This window comes from Astatotilapia calliptera, chromosome 16 (assembly GCF_964374335.1).
Source record: "Astatotilapia calliptera chromosome 16, fAstCal68.1, whole genome shotgun sequence".
In the NCBI taxonomy this organism is placed as follows: Eukaryota; Metazoa; Chordata; class Actinopteri; order Cichliformes; family Cichlidae; genus Astatotilapia; species Astatotilapia calliptera.
In genome coordinates, this window is record NC_137437.1 from 13156210 (window position 1) to 13175641 (window position 19432).

General features: G+C 42.5%; 1 long non-coding RNA gene across 1 annotated transcript in view; it reads right to left on the reverse strand.

Annotated features, from left to right (window-relative positions):
- LOC113008400 (uncharacterized) overlaps nucleotides 1-19432 on the reverse strand; it is a 73292-nt gene that overhangs the window by 41257 nt on the left and 12603 nt on the right. Inside the window, exon 3 of the long non-coding RNA XR_003270015.2 lies at nucleotides 7719-7927. This is a non-coding gene — a long non-coding RNA (uncharacterized LOC113008400). The remainder of the gene's footprint in view (nucleotides 1-7718; nucleotides 7928-19432) is intronic.

Below are 19432 nucleotides of genomic sequence, written 5' to 3' on the forward strand. Positions count from 1 at the left end.
TGGATGGCTGATGGGCTAAAAATTGGTGCTGTCCCTCTGCTGTATCCCCAAAGGACCGAGGCCCTGCATCATATAGATTGAGTTCGACCCCCCCAGCCCTCCCAACCACAAGCCACGCCAACGCGCGCGCGCACGCACGCACACACAGAGCCTTCCTCCTGCCCAGAGAGAGCTGTAACCTTAAACCAACTTAAACAGTAACCTTTGGGGAGGCTGCCAATCACTCCTAAAACAACGTTTCCATCGATCGGCCTGTCTGCGTGATTTATGGGCTCATTTTACACTAATTGAGAATTAGAGGGCGGATTAGTGGGCCTCAACACTTCGGCCTGATATGCACTCTGAGCAGTGTAATCTGTCACGCTGGGATGTCCGACACTCTCTTACTCACAAAGGAGGGGAGGAGGGAGTAGAGTGAGGGGAGAGGAGGGGAGGGGGGTGGTGGTCCTTTCTAATTGAATTTCCAGATAACATGGAAATTAATTTGACACCAGTGAAATTTGACTACGACTCTGCCGCTGCGCTCTCCTGCTCCCCCATCGTGAAACCTACGTGTTTCCCCTCTTCCTCTCCTTCTTTCTTCCTCTCCCTTTATCTCTAATTTGTCCGTTCTCGCTCTGTTTCTGCTGTGCCTAGCAAACACTATTGATCCAAATCACTTTGAGTTGAGGGCTTTCTGAAGCATGGAATTCCTAAATCATATTTGTGCTCATATTAGAGCAGTTCATCTGCTGCTATCTTCAGCCAGATAAAGAATATTACCTTTCATTTTGTTTGACTGTGTTCAAATTATATATTTTTTCTCTTTCTTCTCTTTCTTTCCCCCCTGTTTTTATGGGGGGGAATCTCCTTTCCCGAGCCCTGCGAATGCATGCAGGCGAATGCCCAGAGTCAACAGTTGGAATTGAATTAGGGTCCCGGCTCGCCAGGTCCATTGTCTGGGTAATTTGTCCTATAAGTGGCAAAATGAAAGCACTCTCCACGGTTCTCTGAGCACCTGCTGTTGTGTCACTCATCACTGCAGATACAGAAAGTGAGAAGGAGGGAGAGAGAAGTGTCTCAAAGATCACATGTTCAATTGCTGCGCCATTATCAACTCAGATGTCGCTGCAGCTTCTTTTTTTTTGTCAAGCATGTGTAACGACATCAGAATAATCCTCAGCAGCAAAGCAGGGGAAAGATCAAGTCTGAAAAATCTGTGTTGTTTACAACGCTTAATGACAAAATGGTCTTCCTGTGGAATTTTCAGTTGTGGTTCCAGCAGCTGAATTAAGGTGTATCTCGTATTCAAGCACGGTTGTGATGACTGGCTGCTCTCAGTCTTCTTCCATCTTCATTAGCTTGTACACATGTGTCGGGTTGCAGCTTGCTGAGGCGGAGCTAACGCTAAATATTTTGTTTATCGCTTGACTGTCGAATAAATAAAGACCCATACCTTACAGAGGCAACGATTTTCAGATAAAATATTAATCTGCAGCTGCGAAACAAAATTAGTAAAGCAATTCTCTTTGAAAGGTCGAGTTCTTTCAAATGCAAATATTCAGGTAAGTATCACGAGAGCTAAACCTTTTACCTTTACTGTAAATTACAGACCTCTTTTTTCTTTTTTGTAGCTCGCATTGTGTGGGAGTTAAGTTTGCTCGGGAGCTCTTTAGCAGGCTAAGAGATGCATTTATCTGCGTAATGAACTTTGGACGCTAGCTAACTTAATCCCAGTAATGCCTGCGAGAGTCAATTAGCGCAACTAGATTCAGTGCAGTATTTATCTGATAGAGCAGACCTGGCAACTACACACACCAGAACACACGCACCATATTGACCATCTTCATCTTATCTTTCAGCTAATGGGACCACAGGGCCCATCATCAACTCCGCTCTAAAATACAGTGTAAGGTTTTTTTTTCTTCTCTTTTTGAAAAGCCTGTGGGGAGTTTTGAAATTGAGTAGCTGTTGATTTGCAGCACTAACAAGTCTTTTAAGAGTTGATTTTACTCTCCCCTGATCATTTCAGTTTATAATGGTATAAGTGTGTTAACCTGGATTCCCCCTCAATCAGTGCTTGCAGGATATTATCAGCGTGGCACACAGGTGACAGCATATTACAAGACCTATAACAGATACCTCTGGGATCTTCATCTCCCTTATGACAGGGTCTACTATGTGGAGCAGGAGCCTGCATAGAGAATAATAAATGACAGGATTTGAAAAGACGAGGCCGTTAGCAGGCACGGTCATGGTCTACATTGCCCTTTTTGTCTCTCCAGGGACAAGTGCAAGTGTGTGTGTGTCTTTGTGCTCGCTTGACTGCGTGTGTGCGCTCCAGCTGTGCTTTCACACAGACCTGCTTAACTTTTGCAACAGCATCAGTGGTGGCTATTGTCTTGTAGCAGGCGGCACACTGTGGGTTACAGAGGTCTCTATCTGCCTGCTTCCTCATTTCTTATTCAGACCCACAGGGACAGAAGGGAGAGAGTGGAGTGGAGGGGAGGGGGTGAGAAAGGAGAGAGAGAAGGGTTTGCAAGGGGGCGGAGGAGGAGGATAACTGAGAGGCTGATGGAGACTAGGTGACAGGTTGGAATGGGCCATCAATAGATCCATCAGGCGGGTAATTTGGAGCGCGCTTAACATACATCAGTAGAGTCGTAGGAGCTGGTATCTGTCTTGTCGTGGAATCACAGTAAATAAGAGTTAAAGATGGTGTCAGGCTTGACCTGACTGACCTCCCTGCACACACACACACACACACACACACACACACACACACACACACACACACACACACACACACACCACTGACAGCACTGGAACAGAGCAGCATGGAGCACGACAAAGACATAACACTTAAATTAACATGTTCACATGCACTCTCACATACACACATTCAGACTTGCAAAAACATCCAATCTTAGCTTTAGAATAACACTCAGCATCTCATAAATAAAACTACTGACAACCGTGGTATAAAACAGCGGTGTTGTGCAAGAATATATTTGGTGGTCAGGGAGATCTGATAGCTGAGTGGTAAAGTGCATACCATCCCACATGAAGTCAGAGGTTCAAATGCTGGCTGGCTGCTCCGTCTGCCTCATGTTTACACTTCCTTTCGCTGTAAGTGTCTGATCAAGTCTTAAAATGCCTAAAATAAGCTTTTAGGCAATATTGCTTGAACTGAGTGAGTCCTTTTCATTTTGTGAAACTATATGACAGGCAAAATCTTAACTAGAAGAACAAACCCGCTCATTGACAAACAGGTTGGAGCGTCTCTCGATGACAGCTAGAAAACAAATGCTGCAGGTGCTTTGAAAACAGTGCATAGCACCAGAGGGCAGGCAGATGAGCCTCATCCCAGTGGAAGATGTGTCTCTCTCTTTGTGTAAACGTACACTTGTGTGTGTGTCAGGGTGTTACAGCGGAGCATGTGACTATAAAAGTGAAACACCTTAGGCTAAGTGCTGTTCCTGCCACTCACACTCCCCACTAACCTTTCGAACACACACCATCCAGCCTTATAGGTGTCATCTCACATTTGGGGGTGACTCAGGGGTGAAGCTTGACGACATTAAGAGATGACTCATATACCAGTTTTTACTATATAGACACTCCTGATCACTTTTAGTGTCATTTTAGTACTTTTTGGCTTTTCTATTTACACTGCCGCTGTTCATACTTTTGCTATACATCGGTCACTTTTGAACAAAATTGTCTCTAGGGCTTGATTTTATAGCTGTAACTCTTGTTTTGCCAAGAAGTGAAAAGTTAAAACCACAAGCCTCAGTCCACAAGGGATGATAAGTTTGACTAGTGTGAGCTTGTTGCGAGAAATATATTTCCAGATATAATTCACTGAAAGTACACACAGGAGGATTGGAAGCGAACCACCTGACATCACAGCTTATTGAAGTTTCACAGCCAAACTCTGCCAGAAGATCCACTGAAGTCAATCAACCAGGTGATCATGTTTGGCAGCATCTCAGATGTAGAGAGCTGGGCATTTGGTGAGCAGAAACCCCTTTTGGCTTTGAGTTTCTCTTAAGCTGGCAGGAATTTGCAGGCAAGCAGTCCTCCATGCTCACCAAGTGTGACTTGATCAAAAGTGAAATGATTAAGTCACATAATCTTACACCTTCATCAAAAAGAACTAGGTTGAAATACTTTATATATCTGAAGATACGTTAAGATTTTCCCTGCTTTTTCCTCTTGGTTCAGTCTTCAGCCACTGCTAAATACACGAATGCGAAGCACCTCATATGCTGTCAATCGACAATAAATGATTCACAACACATGAAGATATAAATGTACAATTCCACCATATATAAATTTTTATGTTAGAGAAACATCATATGTCCATGTCAGATTATGAATCTTTTAGCCAGCGCACAAAACACACAAAAATAACTTTTATAAGTCCAAATTTAAAGGAAAAAGTTGGAGAGCTAAGACTGACCATGCTGAATAGTACCTCTGTCTCCATTTAAGTGTTATCTCACAGAATCAAAGTCCAGCACAGCAGTAATACTCTGCTCATTTCATCCCTTTTTATCCTGTCACATTACAAACTCGCCCCGTGAGTATTTGATGGGCAGCTCTGCCTTTTCACTCTCTGTGAAAACTAAACTCTGGATCCGAGCAGCAGATCTCGGTCTAAATACAGAAATGAAAAAAATCATAACAGGACACGCTGGAATCCAGGAACCATTTATATGAGGTAATTTGACCGCATACAACAAACCTACCAAACAATGCTCTCAGAGTTACAGTGAGGCAACTGTATTAAAAAGCCACCACAATCATGTTATTTGGCCTGTGGCTGAACACAAACATGTTTTCTTTTCTTTTTTTTCCGTCCCCAGTATAACTGTGGTCATACTTTCCCTACACAATAAACCAAATTAGTGGCAGGAAAATCTGATCATGAGCGCTCATGTTTTTGCGCAGTTGGAGTTGTGAATAGAGTTGTGTAGTTATTGGACACAATCTGGACAGTTTGTATCTGTCAGGTGCACCTTTTTATCTGAAGTGTAAATGTATATGTTTATACCCTCTGTATGCCTCGTCTTGTAACCATAAATCAAAAGAGACATGCTCAAATAGTCAAATAGCGGAGCTATATTAAGGATTTTTTACATTTTGTGTACTTAGAATAAACTCACATTTATTTAAATGACACAAAAATCCCTCATAATATTAAAAATCTAACTTAGCCATTAACTATTCTGACTGGTCGAGTTTGTTGCCAGACACGGAGAAAGAATAAAACAACCACCGAAAAGTCATTCCTGCACGAGGGAAAACCCGAGCTCACGGATAAAAATTAAAAAAGGAACAAACGGTGTTGCTAAGTTGATTTTCTGCAATCCAGGTTTTCACTGTAGTGTGCTGATGAACACAAAGAAACATACACACAGCAACACAAACCAGAATGGAGCCACGGCTCTCTGTTCACCTTTTATTATTGAACTCGTTACAGTCCTCTTGGCCCTGCTTTAATTAAACCCTATTAGCTAGTCAAGGTTCACTGTACACTAATAATGTTACTCTGATACAATTTGGCCTCTGCTTTTAGCTTTAGGAGTGTGTAGCTACCTTAATCAAAATTGTCAGTTAAAATGAAACTACAGCTCAAGTAATTAAATTTAATTGGATCTTGTCACTTTTTATGCTGGCGGTGTTTTGATCCTTGTTGAGTGTTTGCTGCCCGCGCTTCATACTGAGCTTTATTAGTCTGTGTCCTCGACCTTGCCAGGACCGAATGTGCATAGACCCGGTTGAAGCTGGAAGTGCTTTGAACCTTGAACGCTGCATGAGTGCAAAAGAAACTGCTGTAATTTGGCATTAGATCATTAGTATTTCTAGGTAATATCTGGAATTGCTCCTGCCTGGTCTTGCACCAGGTTTCACTGCAGAGGAGTGGAAAACAGGTTAGAATAATTCTGTTATCAAGCACCTCAGAAGAAAAACACAGATCAGCTGTTTTATATAACAGAGGTGCTTTTCCTTGTTGAAAATTAGTGGTAAGGAGACGAATGCGTCTGCGCTGGATTTACTCATTATGAATCCAGCTTGTAAAGTTTGTACATAGATTTTCTTGATTGTGCTTGTAGTGGAAGATCAATCGCTTTCATGTTTAATTTTTTGTTTTACAGTATATTTTCACAAAACACTTGCCGTTTTCCTCGCAGCAATCAGATGTCTCTTGGAGGAGAAAACAATTCCTGCTGTCATCTCCTTACATTGCACCTAAAGTAGAGATAGCCTACAGCCTACAGAAAGCCAAAGGTGGAATAGCTTTCCTGGAACGCCGGGTTCGTGGCCAGATTTTTGTGTTGCCAGAGGAATGAAACGTCTAAATGGGGTGGTCAGGATGGGCTTGGCAGTGCTGGAGTGACCTCTCAACCTCCAGACTTAGGAGAATATGGGAGGAATTGAACGCGCGGGCGTTCTACCTAAGGCAGGAGCGGCAAATCTTTATTCACTGAGAGCTGCTTGCTGCTAAAGCACATTCTCTTTCAATCCATTAGAGCGCACCGTCCCCTTCCCCTTCATCACACAGTGCAGCCCTTAATTTGACAATGACAAAGAGCCACTTGCAGATTTTAAATTTCATAATTTTAATCTGTCAAGTCTGACATTTAATTAGTGGCTTCCTAACCTGTGTCTGCCTCGCTCTCTGAAGGGCACCGTTTGTTCTGAGAGCGCTGCGCAATCTCTCAGCAAAGGAGAAGAGAGAGTGGATTAATATATATGTACATTACCAGCTGCTGCAAAGACAATACAGAGAGGGAGGCCATTAGGGCCTAATACAGACAGATGAGGTTAATAATATTTGGGAAGTGTTGCTCTATTAAGCAGAGCACTGATTAAGACCTGAGTGGGATCCCCCCCTTCACGAGGCACTGATTGGGAGCCAGGCTGTCTTTTGTTCTCCTGCTCCCAGAAAGAGGAGAGAGGGAAAGGGTTGCAGAGGAAGAAAGGACAGGAACAATGTTGGCTGACTTTGTGTTCCTCCTGACAATGAGGACGGGTGTAATGAGAATCTTTACAGTCCTGGATGAAGGTTTATAGAAGTCCAACGCCCACTGATAACTTCATTACAACTACTGAGCAAACAGATGGAGCCAGCTTTGGGAATCTTTCTGGTTTGAGGGAAGAGCTCCGTGATTGCTTTCAGTCTGCACTTGATTTCTTTTCTTAGTCACCGCTACATAATGTTGCCAGACTGACCTCATTAATTTATTCCCCTCATTATGTAGCTTGAAGTGTGGAGATTTGGCCCCTGGTTGAAGTTTGAAATTCCTTCTCCAAAAAAGAGAGAGAAAGAAGCAGGTTCTGTGTAACACTATTTCACACAGACAGCTCTGCTGGAGCCACTATTGATTTTCAAATCAATAGAAAGTGAAGGGAGATGGGGTGGAAATGGCTTGGAATTGGGCTAGCAGGGAAAATGTCAGGAGCTCCAGGTGTGGGTATAGCATACGTGTTTTTTTTTTCTTTTTTTGACGCATGTCAGTGTTTAACTTTTATTATCAGAAGCCTTTTTTTCATGAATTCAATTCTTCGCAGAATTTTTGAAAACTCAACTTATCTTTTGTTTTCTCAGCCATTCATTAAGACAGAAAAAAGAGTAACGTGGCGAAGCTGCCGTTCACCATTAAACTAATAAACGAAGAGGCGGATCAATAAATACTGACTGTGTTTTCAAACTCTTTCTAATTACTCACCACTGCCTATTGTGTTCTTATTGAATTGTCTCTCTGGCAACAGGCCCTTCTGCACCTTCCAACACGCAGCGAGTGCTGTTGAGACAGCAGGAGACAAAGGACGGGGAGGAGGGGGTCCGACTCGGTTGATGCAGTGGTGAGACGGCGAGAGGAGTGAGGACGTCTTCCTGGGGCCCACTAGTGGTTGCTCCTTGCCTCTGCTGCTTCATCTGAGGGGCAGAGCAGATGACAACCATGAGGAGAGGAGAAAGATTAAAGATTCAGGGATAGAGAGAGAGAGAGAGATAACCTCAGCCTTTTCTCTCTGGACTTGGACGATGCTCACACCACAGGGAGGAGAGATAATAACGAAAAAGACAGACCCACCTGTTTAAGCGCTGTAAATCATGTGTGTGTCTGCGTGAATGAATGCATGTCTGTACTGCTCAGTGTGTAAATCACTGCTTGGTCTAATTGGTGCCTAATAATACTCATTTCCTGTGTAGATGAAGAACAATGTATTGGGGGGCATATGGGGTCCGTCTGGAGCTTCACACACCAGTGGCGTGCAAGACTGGAAGTTTTCGTATGGCTTAGATACCGAGCAAGGACAGGCCCGGTGTTGCCGATACCAATACCATAGTTTTAACTTATACAGCAGCTTATGTAGTGTGTCTGCAGTGTGTCTGAACACATTTTAATGACCACCGTGATTCACTGTGATTTTTACTTTCCACAATTAATACTACCAACTATACCAAAAAACACCTTTCAGCTTTTCATGTCTTTTGAAACTGGATTTTTTTGGAAAGTTGGAGTGTAAATGCGCCTGTCTCTCAAGTACTTTGGGTCAACTTTGTTAAATGTGCTTCAAATAAAGTAGACGTAGAAACAAAGTATCGATTATCTGTTGGGCTAATATCAATCTGATACCAGAACCAATGTTGATGCTATCAATATTTGGATCTTTGTACCTCGGTGTACCCTGCAGTTCATGTGCAACTTTGTGTGTGTGCGTGTGCAAAATTAAGTACGTGTGTCTGTTTGTGTTCGACTTGATCACCGCTTTCCCTTGACAGTGCTCATAGAGAGAATTAGAGAGCTGGTGAGATAATCAGATGAATAAAAAGCAGCCGGTAGCTCATTACAAACCCTATTATTCATTAATTAACATTATTAAAACGTCTAATAGACCGCGGCACTCCTCCCAAGCCCCCCTGCCTCTTTTCAACTAGGTCCCTGCTCCGCGGTCCCTCCCGTTTCTCAACATGAAAAGAATAGCACATCAAACGAGGCCTGGTTTCAATGTGTTGGGGATTTGCAGGTGTAGAATCGCACACACACTGCGCAGGGGATCCGCTCGTCGGTCGCGCCGCGCTCCATAGTCTTCCACTTCGGCCTCACTGTGACACACGCCGCTCACCCGTGCCATAACAAACTCCTCATTAGGAGTGGGGAGAGAACTGGGCCGCATGCTCCCTAATTAGGTCCCCCATCTAAAACTTTCACTCTTCATCCCTCATCCTCCCTCCCTCCATGTCCCTGCATCACAGGAAAAAAGACTGCTGACATTTATGGAAGGCTGTTTAATCAGCTGTATATGCAGGGTTATAAAGGAAAGTTTAGGCCTGCGATATGTGCATACAAAGGAAATATATTTCTTTAGCACTCTAAAGCGGTTGAGCTGTGGCAACTGTCAAAACATGTTGCGACCTATGAAAAGTCTTTAGTTTTATCCAGAACTAAGCTACATTTCTCCCCCCCCCTCACCCATTTTTCCCCGTCTCAGTTTGTAGTTCATGCATTAAAATACACAAATTCATCCACGAGATGCACAAATGCGGCCGATTAATTTGGTTACATTGCAGAGACCAATATTCAACTCTGAGGATAATATCTATCAAAAGTTTTTAATTGTGTTCAGTGAGAGCCAAATATATTAAACTTGCATAATATATACATAGATATGTGTGCGTGCAGCAAGATGGGGAGAATTTCTGTCCCCAAAAATGTAATGATTATCATGCATATTCAAATGTCCAAACAATACACCTTAGTTAAACATTAATATCATAATTTAGATACAATCTGTTTAATGTGTCCAGGAAAAGAAGTATTATTCCTCATTTTGTTCTCATTATTTTCAAATAAACAGGACACTATGTGCGGAAAACAGGGAGCGAACAGACAAATGATGAATATGTAGAAACTCTTGGAGATATTAGTGGGCTTTAAACTACATCCTCTGATTACTTTTCTGCTTTTAAATACTTGATGTTCCAGTTGTACTATGACCTTAAACAAGATTTTATTGGAACACAATATCCATAACATTAGGGGAGTCTTTTATCATGCTGAGAGGGACACCGCCTCCTTGTATCCTTAGTGGAGACTTTGCACATTAAATTACATTAATATTTCTATTTGTGGCGCCATATTCACATGTAACGCAATACACCACATGTATATTGTGTAACACTAAACACAAATATTTTCTCTTGGGAGATTTGATACTATAATACATTTTTTTTTTTAACTGAATTAATTTCTGAAACACGGGCTCAGACGTGCGTATACATATATGGACGTATACACAGCAAGTCAGAGAGAGAGAGAGAAAAGAAATGTTGGTGTTTGTGGGAAAATGATTTCCTTTATCAAAGCAACTTTCAAATTATTGGCCTTATATTAGCATGGCGACCGCTTTCCCGCTCCTAATCTCTTGTGCTTTCTTCTCACTCTCTTCCCCTCGCGCATGCTGAGTGATGCTTCCTGACAAGTAAATCAGAAAAGAGGTGGCATTTCCCCACGCCGCTGAAGAGCCAGCATCCTTCTCTTTCCTCCCTTCCCTCTCCTTCTTCCTCCTCTCCTCTCCTGATTAAATCTGCTGCTCCCTGTAGGATTATTAGGATTCTAATTCAATCTGAATTTCAGGAACTTGTTTGCTTGGTTACCTGTCACAGCGTATCAGCTTGTCATATTAGTGGTGATCGTTGGCTCTACCTAATCTGCTTTAAACAATTTCATTGGGTGCTGGTCTATAAATCATTCCGTAATGGGATTGACATGCGCGGGCTTAGCTAGGTAAACAAATCAGCTTTGTTTTATGTTAGGCAGCAATGAACTTGGCTTTATCAACTTCCCATCGATTCACACACACCACAAGGTCAAAATCTCTCTGGCTGCTCATCGGGGAAGGGGGAGTGGGGATGGTTAGTAGGGGTCAGCACTTCAGCAATTAGAATATGTATCAAATAGAAGCAGAGGAGCCCATCGCATCCTGCTACCGCTGTTGCCTTTCTCCAAAGTGTTAATTTATTTCTTATCAAAGTAAAGGCATTTCAAAGTAAAGCTTCGCAGCATTGGAGGGGAAGTTCTCTTTATGGGGATTTAAAAGAGAAAATAAAATGAGTTTGTAGTTTATTGACGGGAAGTCCCAAAGGCTGCTTAAAAACTCATTAACTTTCAAAACTAATTCAGACGTGTTGATTAACATCTAAGGGTTTGATTTATTTATTTATTTATTCCTTGCAAAAGATGGAGGAATTTTTTTCTAGGGCCAGTGTTTTTGCTGACATGCTGTAGTAAAAGTCCTCATTTTGACCCGCTTAGAAAAAGTTGATTCAAATAGAACTTTTCCTAATCATATCACAGTCTCAGCTAGGCTTATTTTGGCAGCACTTTGAAACTATATGCTGTTTCAAATTTCACATAAGTGGGATTTTTCTGTTCCAAAATATCTTAACCTTCGCAAACTACTGTGTCACAAAATCAAACAGCTGATTCTGGTTAAGTATTCAAATGCATAGAAACTGTTGTATTATTATTTTTTAGGCAGCTCAAGAAACATGACAGAGGTAACCAGCGCTGCACATTTGGTATGAGGGACTTTGGCAGGAGCATGCTGTGAAGTCTGCAGGAAATGGGTAGCATGAACCATGTCTTTTGGAGAGCGCCCCAAGTGCTCTGACCAGTACAAAGACAATTACAGATATGAGGCAGAGTTAAGGAATTCTCCAAATGTCCTTAAGAATAAAGGCATATAAATAGAGGGATTTGACTTCTTGTTGCTTCTCTGCTTGTTGCAGACAGAAAGCAAGAGAAAAGGAATGTAGGGGGGAGAACAAATTTCACTGAGCTGACCTGTTCAGCAGCATGTCATGGGATCTTTTCACACCAATACATCTCTCTAATGCAGGCAATTTCCTGCAGCTTTTCACCCTAAGAGGGGGATTTGACCTCTGTGGCTAACGCTTAAAACAAATTCGAATGTTTGCCAATAAGGAGGGATTAAGTCTGCCAGAAAAGGTGGGAGAGAATGGGAATGTCCTCTTTGCCATTAACAAACATGCATTTATGCATGTGTGTTAGACAGAAGCGCATCTATCTAAAAATATATTTTCAGTCAAATACAATACATGCATGTAAAAAAGACGCATTTACCATAAGTCTCCAGTGTCAACACGACTGCTCTTAGAATCAAGGGATCGGGGCAGCTAAGAGGTTGCAGGGCATGTTTTGAATGCACATAAATGGATGATATAGTCTGTCAGGTTAGTGGAAAAGTGGGGGAACTTGGATGAATACACATCTGCCAAAGTGGTTGACAAGTCATCTGGAGTAAACACAGACGTGTCAAAACCCGTGCATTGAAATTTTGGGGAAAAGCCTTTTGTGTTTTGATATTTGTGTGCAACATTTTAGAGAGGGTAAACTTTCACCACTTGAAAACCCTCCAAATCATAGCTGGCACGTTGAGGATAATCTTTCCAATTACCCACGTCTCTGTTTCTGAGTGTCTTAGGCTATTAGCCTTGTGATTCCTCTGCATCCAAAGCTATGTGCCGCTGTTGACAATGAGAGGTAAACAAGAAGGGGGGGGGGGGCGACTCACCAAATCCTCCAGAGGCCTGGAGGGGAAGCCACACAGCCCAAACTCCTTTCACTGTGAAAAAGCAGCTTCCTTTAAGGTTGTGCTCAGGAGAGACTGACAGCAATTACAGCTTTCTCTCCCCCCCACCCTCCACCCCACCCCAACCATCTCTAGCTAGGAGAGAACCACATGATGGGAAACCACGAGAAAGGAAAACCTCCCCTCCTCCGCTGTCTTACTTTCTCAGAAAGAGACATTTACCTCCACCTCTCGGTGAGGTGATGATTGTTTACTTTGAGTGATGTGCTATTATGACAGTTCAACAAATCACTGTTACATAGTTTTGTGGCAAATAGTGGAATTTTAGAGTAATCCCATGTAAATTATTAATCCTTTCAGGGGGAAGTTGCAACACAGAGGCATACAGCACATCTCATACACACTCCACCCTGACAGTTGCACTGCTGTGCCAAAACGTTTGACAGCCTGCACTACTTTAGATTTGTTAAGAAGACAGTGGGGCTGAGTGTGAGCCCGATTCAAAAGCTGATCTGAGATCATTGCTGCGTGCCGTGTGCACTATTGTTGGCTGGATTGCATGGCATTAAAACAGGGGAAAGTATTTTGGTTTTTTTTCTTTGTACAACGAATGTTTCATTTACACAGTGTACATCACCGTGAGCCTCGTACAAACTCCAGCAAATAATCTCCCAGTGTATCATATATCATGTGTCTTTACAATCTCAGAGATGGTTACTTTGACACTTTTATTGGTCAGAGAACATTGAGAGTCCATGAAAGATGATATGAGAAACAAGGTAACGGAACAGTATAAGAATGACTCACTGACAGCTCACAACCATTTTAAAACTAGAAATAGATCCACAGTAACTGCTGAGATGTATTTGCCTCTATTTTTCTCCACTTGCCTCCTTCGTCCCTGTCTATGCCTCCTCCCCTCCTTTTGGTGGTCAGTGCAAGGATCACGAGGTGAAGAAGAATCAGAGTGGTACACATATTACTCTCTGTCTCTTTCCATTCTTTTCTGCTGGTGGTTGACAGGGCCTGTCTGGTCTAACCCGGGTGGAAAGTGACTCTAATTGTCATCTCAACAGACAAGATTCTGCAGCCATCCTGGAGGCATGGGCAAAATATACTTAGCTACTTTATCATTTAGACAGAACCCAACCATCGAGGCACCCTATTGACATAGACTTTTATGCAAAGATAGACTTTTTGAATTGGCAGGTCACGTCACCCACTCCTTAGCATGCATACATAATGAGAATAAAACCTTTTTACGTCCTGGCTGAGACACAAGCATCTGACAGGTAGGGTTTGGGAGTTCAAGGCAATGTATATATTCCCTGCCTCTTCTCGTGGACCTGGGCTGGTTATAGAAGATTGTGTTAGCTCAGAGTAGAGAATTTTACCAAATGTTCAGTGCTCGATAGCATTAGTCTGAGCCTGACGTTGCATTGTCTCAACAGTCCTCTCCCAATGGAAGCTATCAGGCTGGAATGTATATGCAACTACAGGAAACATTTTGAGCAAAATAAAATAAAATTAAAAAATATAAATTAATAATTATATCCAAAGATGAAGCTGTTAGTGTTAGCTATGGCCAGTGTGTTGGCTTAGCATGTTAGCATGCCACTGGCATTCAAAAGCAACGTTATTAGCTATGGCCAGCATCTTGGCTTAGCATGTTAGCATGCAATTAGCAATCAAAAGGAACATCATTGGCAATGGCTAGTGTGTTGGCTTAGCATGTTAGCATACCATTAACAGTCAAAAGGAGCATCATTAGCTATGGTCATTATCTTGGCTTAACATATTAGCATGCCACTAGCACTCAAAAGCAACATCTCATGGACACCTTGAATGCTCATAACCTAGCATTTCAAATATTTTACTCAAGAACCAAAAAACATAACCTTCCTTTGGTGCTACAGGAAAAAACAGACAGCCACCATAGCCATCCTATGCGAACCACGAATTTGTGTACACAACTGTCATGGACAATTGCTGCTAACATGCCTTGGACTCCTTATGTCACATATCAAACCCACAAAATGTTACAGATTATCCTTGTTTCAGTTCCCTTTTCAAACTAGCTTTGTTTCCTTTATTTTGCTCCCTTTCCTACAGGCTTCAGCTGTTGCCCCCCACCCCAAAAGGTGAAATTACCCAGCTTTTGTATGAGGCACAGTCAGCCTTTGAATGTTGCCTGTGAATGCCTGTGGGCCTATAAATGTGCTATGCGAGGGAAAGAGAAAGTTAAGCTGTCCTATTGAATTGATTGAACATTCATGAAACTAAAGTGTGCCCTCCCTCACACCCCCACCCCCTTCTCACATGTGGAAATGACTTCCAGACATCTCCAACGTCCCGTATGGAACACAGCCGTGAGGATCCCTACCTTACAGTCAGGTGCTGAGCTGTTGCCCTGAAGGCACGATTCAATTGTTAAATCTCTTATGAATAGAACAGGAGGGTTCATTTTACCGCTTACAACCTTCCACGTTCATGTTTTGACTTTGTTGGTTTAATTGCACAATTATTTTACACACTATCTTATTTTGTAATCATGTTCTGCCTTGCTGCTTTTAGTTACATAAAGAAGAAAAAAAAGTAAGTCTAAAGAAAAAAGAGCTTTGTAACATTTTAAGTTTTCAGTTCCTCAGTTTAAAAACTCAGTGTCCTCAATGTTTGGCAATCATTTTGAAATGTTACAGGCATACATTATATTGACTGATTCCACTTTTATGGGGCTCTCTCCATTGCACTTTCATTATTTAATCAAAATGCCTTATTGCTTTTGCCCGACAATACACTTAAACCGAATGAATTCCAAGGAGTTCTCATTTTATGTCAGTGCCTGTATATCGTCAGCCTCAAAGATGGCAATATTGAAAGCAATTTTCTGTGTATTTAGGGGCGAGTCAAACAATTTCTGGAAAGAGAACTAATCAAAATGCATCAACCATAATCAATAAAAGTGAGATAAGTTGGATGATAAGACTATGATGATGAATTATACCCATTTTGCTTTCTCCAATACTGTGGGAGTTGTGTGTGTGAGAATCTGCACGCGTGCTGTCAGATGAGCGCGTGTCATCGCCGTGCATCATATCACCAAAGAGCCCCTATGTATCCCACCAACAGGCCGCATCATACCCCTCTATTAAACCATCCGACACCCAAAGATTGCAGTCACAACCACAAAACAACAACAGCTCAGACAGCTGTGAGACCTAATCATTATTTGGCAGAAGTAGCGAAATCATGTCAGAGTAAGCCCTAAACATCTCGCTTCCCAGTCACATTTGAATCATCTGCAATTAGTTTTGTTTTAATAACACTCACAATTAAAGGTCCTCCGGTTTGCATAATTCATGACACGGCAGCGCCGATGTCAGAAATCAAATGCAACAAATTAGAAATAACAAGTTTGAGACAGTGTGATTCAATTAAGATCCGGGGAAACATTGGGCCATGCATAATTGAGGGGCCGGCAAGGCAAGACTCATGTCAGGCCTGTCAGCCCCGCTGCAGCTATTGGATTTGGCCTGTCACACACACTCAAATCAAGCCTGTAAAAATTACAGGTTACATTGATTTCTTGATTTTATTTGCGAATGCTTGTGAGTGGGAGAGCTCGTGCATGCGCGCGTGTGCGCACATACGCTTACATGTGTGTATAATTGTTTGTGCATGCACTGCGTGTGGGTGTGCTCACATGTGCTTGTCTCTGAGAGTGAGATATAAATCAGGTGTGGGAGACCATCCAGGGGTTGAGAGCCGAAGCCACATCTGGAGCTGCAAGTTAGAGCCGGCTGAGCCCTTTAGATGTTGAGCGGAGCTCCGGCAAGCTGTGGGCACACGCGCGCGTCTTGCAAACCGCATGATCATCGCCAATTATTACAGTTATGTTTATAGTAAAATCATCAGAACTAGCACTTCCATTCAACTCTGCTGCAGCTTACAAAATGTGTGCCTTTTGGACCCAATTGTGTACACGCATGTGTGAGTACAGTCTTGTGCGTGCAGTCTCTGGATACAGCATGTTTGAGGCTTTGAAGGTACCTTGCATACTGTGCCAAGATGCAGATGCTGTGTTTATTCACCACATTACGCATCAGCTGCAATAACAAATAAATACACAGTGGCTCACAGAGGAGATGACAAAAGTTAGTGCAGCAGAGATATGGATGTGTATGAAAGTGCATTCTTTACTCTGTGTGTGAGTTCGTCATAACACACATGGATATTAATATAATCTGGGAGTTATTATGTTTTGACTTAAAGTTAACTTTAGCCATTTCACTAACATCAGGACACATCTAAGGACAGCACAAGCCTAGGTATGCAGCAATCTTATTTTGGCTAGATTTCCCTCTCCGTAGGCACTTAAGCAGAGAAAGAGAGCAAGTGTTGGGCATTAAATGAGCTCTCAGTTATGAAACACTTACGGGGTTTTAATTATCAGGGATTGTTGAAAGCAAAGGAAATAGAAAACAAAAATTCTTCTTTGTGAGTTTAAAAACATGCTGCTTATTTAATTAAACGATAGCACCCACAGCTCATAAAGACCTCAGAGTTAATAAGATTTCCTAAGGACACCCACATTAACACAGGCTGCTGCTATGTTTTTGATAATCAGCGTTCTCGATGTGGCGTTTGGCAAAGTTTGGGGGGTGCAGTCGGTGCCACAAAGCAAGAGCTTTATGTGCACGCTTGTGGTAATTTTCAAAAGTGTCACTGATGTCGCACTTCATTTTAAGATATCAATATTGCCATTTGAAAAGGGACCAAATCAAAACCACAATTAGCATATCTTCCAAAGCACTTCCTGCAAGAAGTATTTTCAGATTTGGATCTCGCTGAAAGGCCGCTGCTGCAGGAAGGAAACATGTGTTAGTAAACTACCAGATGCAGCCACACGTTACTTTCAGAGTCAGTAATTTCTGACTGAATAATCACTAATGACTGAGGACCAATAGCTCCCCGAAGCATCATCTTAATCTGTCTTGTGACTGGCTAATTGTAGCCAGACACACTAACCTCCCTGTGGCCTGTGGCCTGGCTCTAACCCTGGCACTTCTTTTTCTCCATTTCGGCCTCTTGCTTTTCTTTTCTCGTTCTGTTTTATCAGCCTTTGCTAAGTTGACCCACTCCTGCTTTCTCTCTTTCTCTCCTTCTCTCCCTTTCGTTTTTGCTTCATCCCACTCCCGCCGACTTTCCTCAGCTCCGACGACATATGGGAAACTTTTCCAGGGTGATTGCTCCAATCTGATTAAGGCAAGCTGTATAACTGCCATTTATCGCCGCTGCTGCTGCGAACCAGCAAGCAGCTCTGAGCTGGCCGTTCTCAGTCCAGACTTATCCATTAGATCCTGTTCAGGCTCCTCCAATTGTTCTAACTGCCAAGACTGTACCATGAATCAAAACCCCTGGCAGACATACAGATCTCTCTCTGATCGCACAGTTCAAAATAATGCCATGCCCACTTAAAGCTAGAGTGGTTGGCGCTCAGTTAATTTAAAGTCCAAGGGAAACAGGGCTGGATATGGAGGAAAGGAGTGCAAAAAAAAGGAGGGAAAAAAAACTTACCATTACATTAATGCAGTTGGTTTGGGTTCAACAAAAGGGGGACTTGGCCTGAGGAGCTGAGCGGAGAGGGTTATTACAGCATTTAGCCATCTCCAGACACAGGAGAGAAATGAGCCTTGTGGCCTTTGTGTTATCTAATCTCGTTTGCATTTCCTTTCAGCATCATGAAAGAGAAATGCAATAGGGTCCTGATTGTGTTTGTTTGGTGAAATTCTCATTTAGGGCTGCTGTGGCTATGTGCCTCCACCAATAATTCTCTCCTGGCTGTATTTGTGTGTGTTTACTAGCCTTATGGCGGTGCGTATAAGTCTGTGGAGCGCTTTGAGACGATAAGAAAACAGTAGCTTTACAACAGTAGCTTTAAAACTACATGTAAGCTGAAAAATGAAGGTGAATTTATGCAGTATCACCACTTGGTTATCTGACATCCGCGCAGCTCGGTTCATATTTCAGAGTGATTGACTAGAGGAAGAAAAGCACGTGCCCGATGACAAAAGAGACGGGAAACGGACATAGAGTGGATTTGACATGATGAGTGCCAATGCCCCCATTGATCAGTACCATTGACATCCCTTCTAGAACCCTGCAAGGTGGGTTTGGAGTAGGCAGGAAGCTGAAGGTTACAGCTCGCTGTCACAGCACTGTCCAATCACATTACACATCATAATGTCTGAGAATCTGCGTGCCTTCCATGCATGATGGACAGATGACAATCATCCCTCCCTCTATTGTTTCTTCCAGTCGCCTCATCTCTGGGATACGTGTCTGAGATGTTGTTCCCATTTATATCTTTAAAAAAGTGTCAAACTGTATTCAAGGTAAAAGTGTCGAGCTGTAATATCTTTGGTATCAAAACTTTCACCAACTTAATGAAGATTAATAGCTGTATTTTGTTCACTTTTTGGCTCTGAATTTGCACAGAGCTGGTAATTTATAGCCAGAGGTCGGACCGGGAAGGTGCTCTCACCAGTGGCCAATGGGCTCTTTGTGTTTATGATGAGGGGAGAGGATGGAAAGGTGATTTAGGCAGACAGCAGGTCTGCTTCTTTTCAGAGCAAACCTCCAGCAGACAGGCCATTAACAGAGGTGACAGAGAAAAACAGTGGCAATCGCTTTGATTCTGATTTACACCACTGCTGAAAAACCCAAACAAATTAGAGGAACAAAATAATACACAGGGAGAAATAAATCACATTAATGATTAGGCTTTGAACGACAGTCGGACATGAAAGCGAGTGGCGGCGGG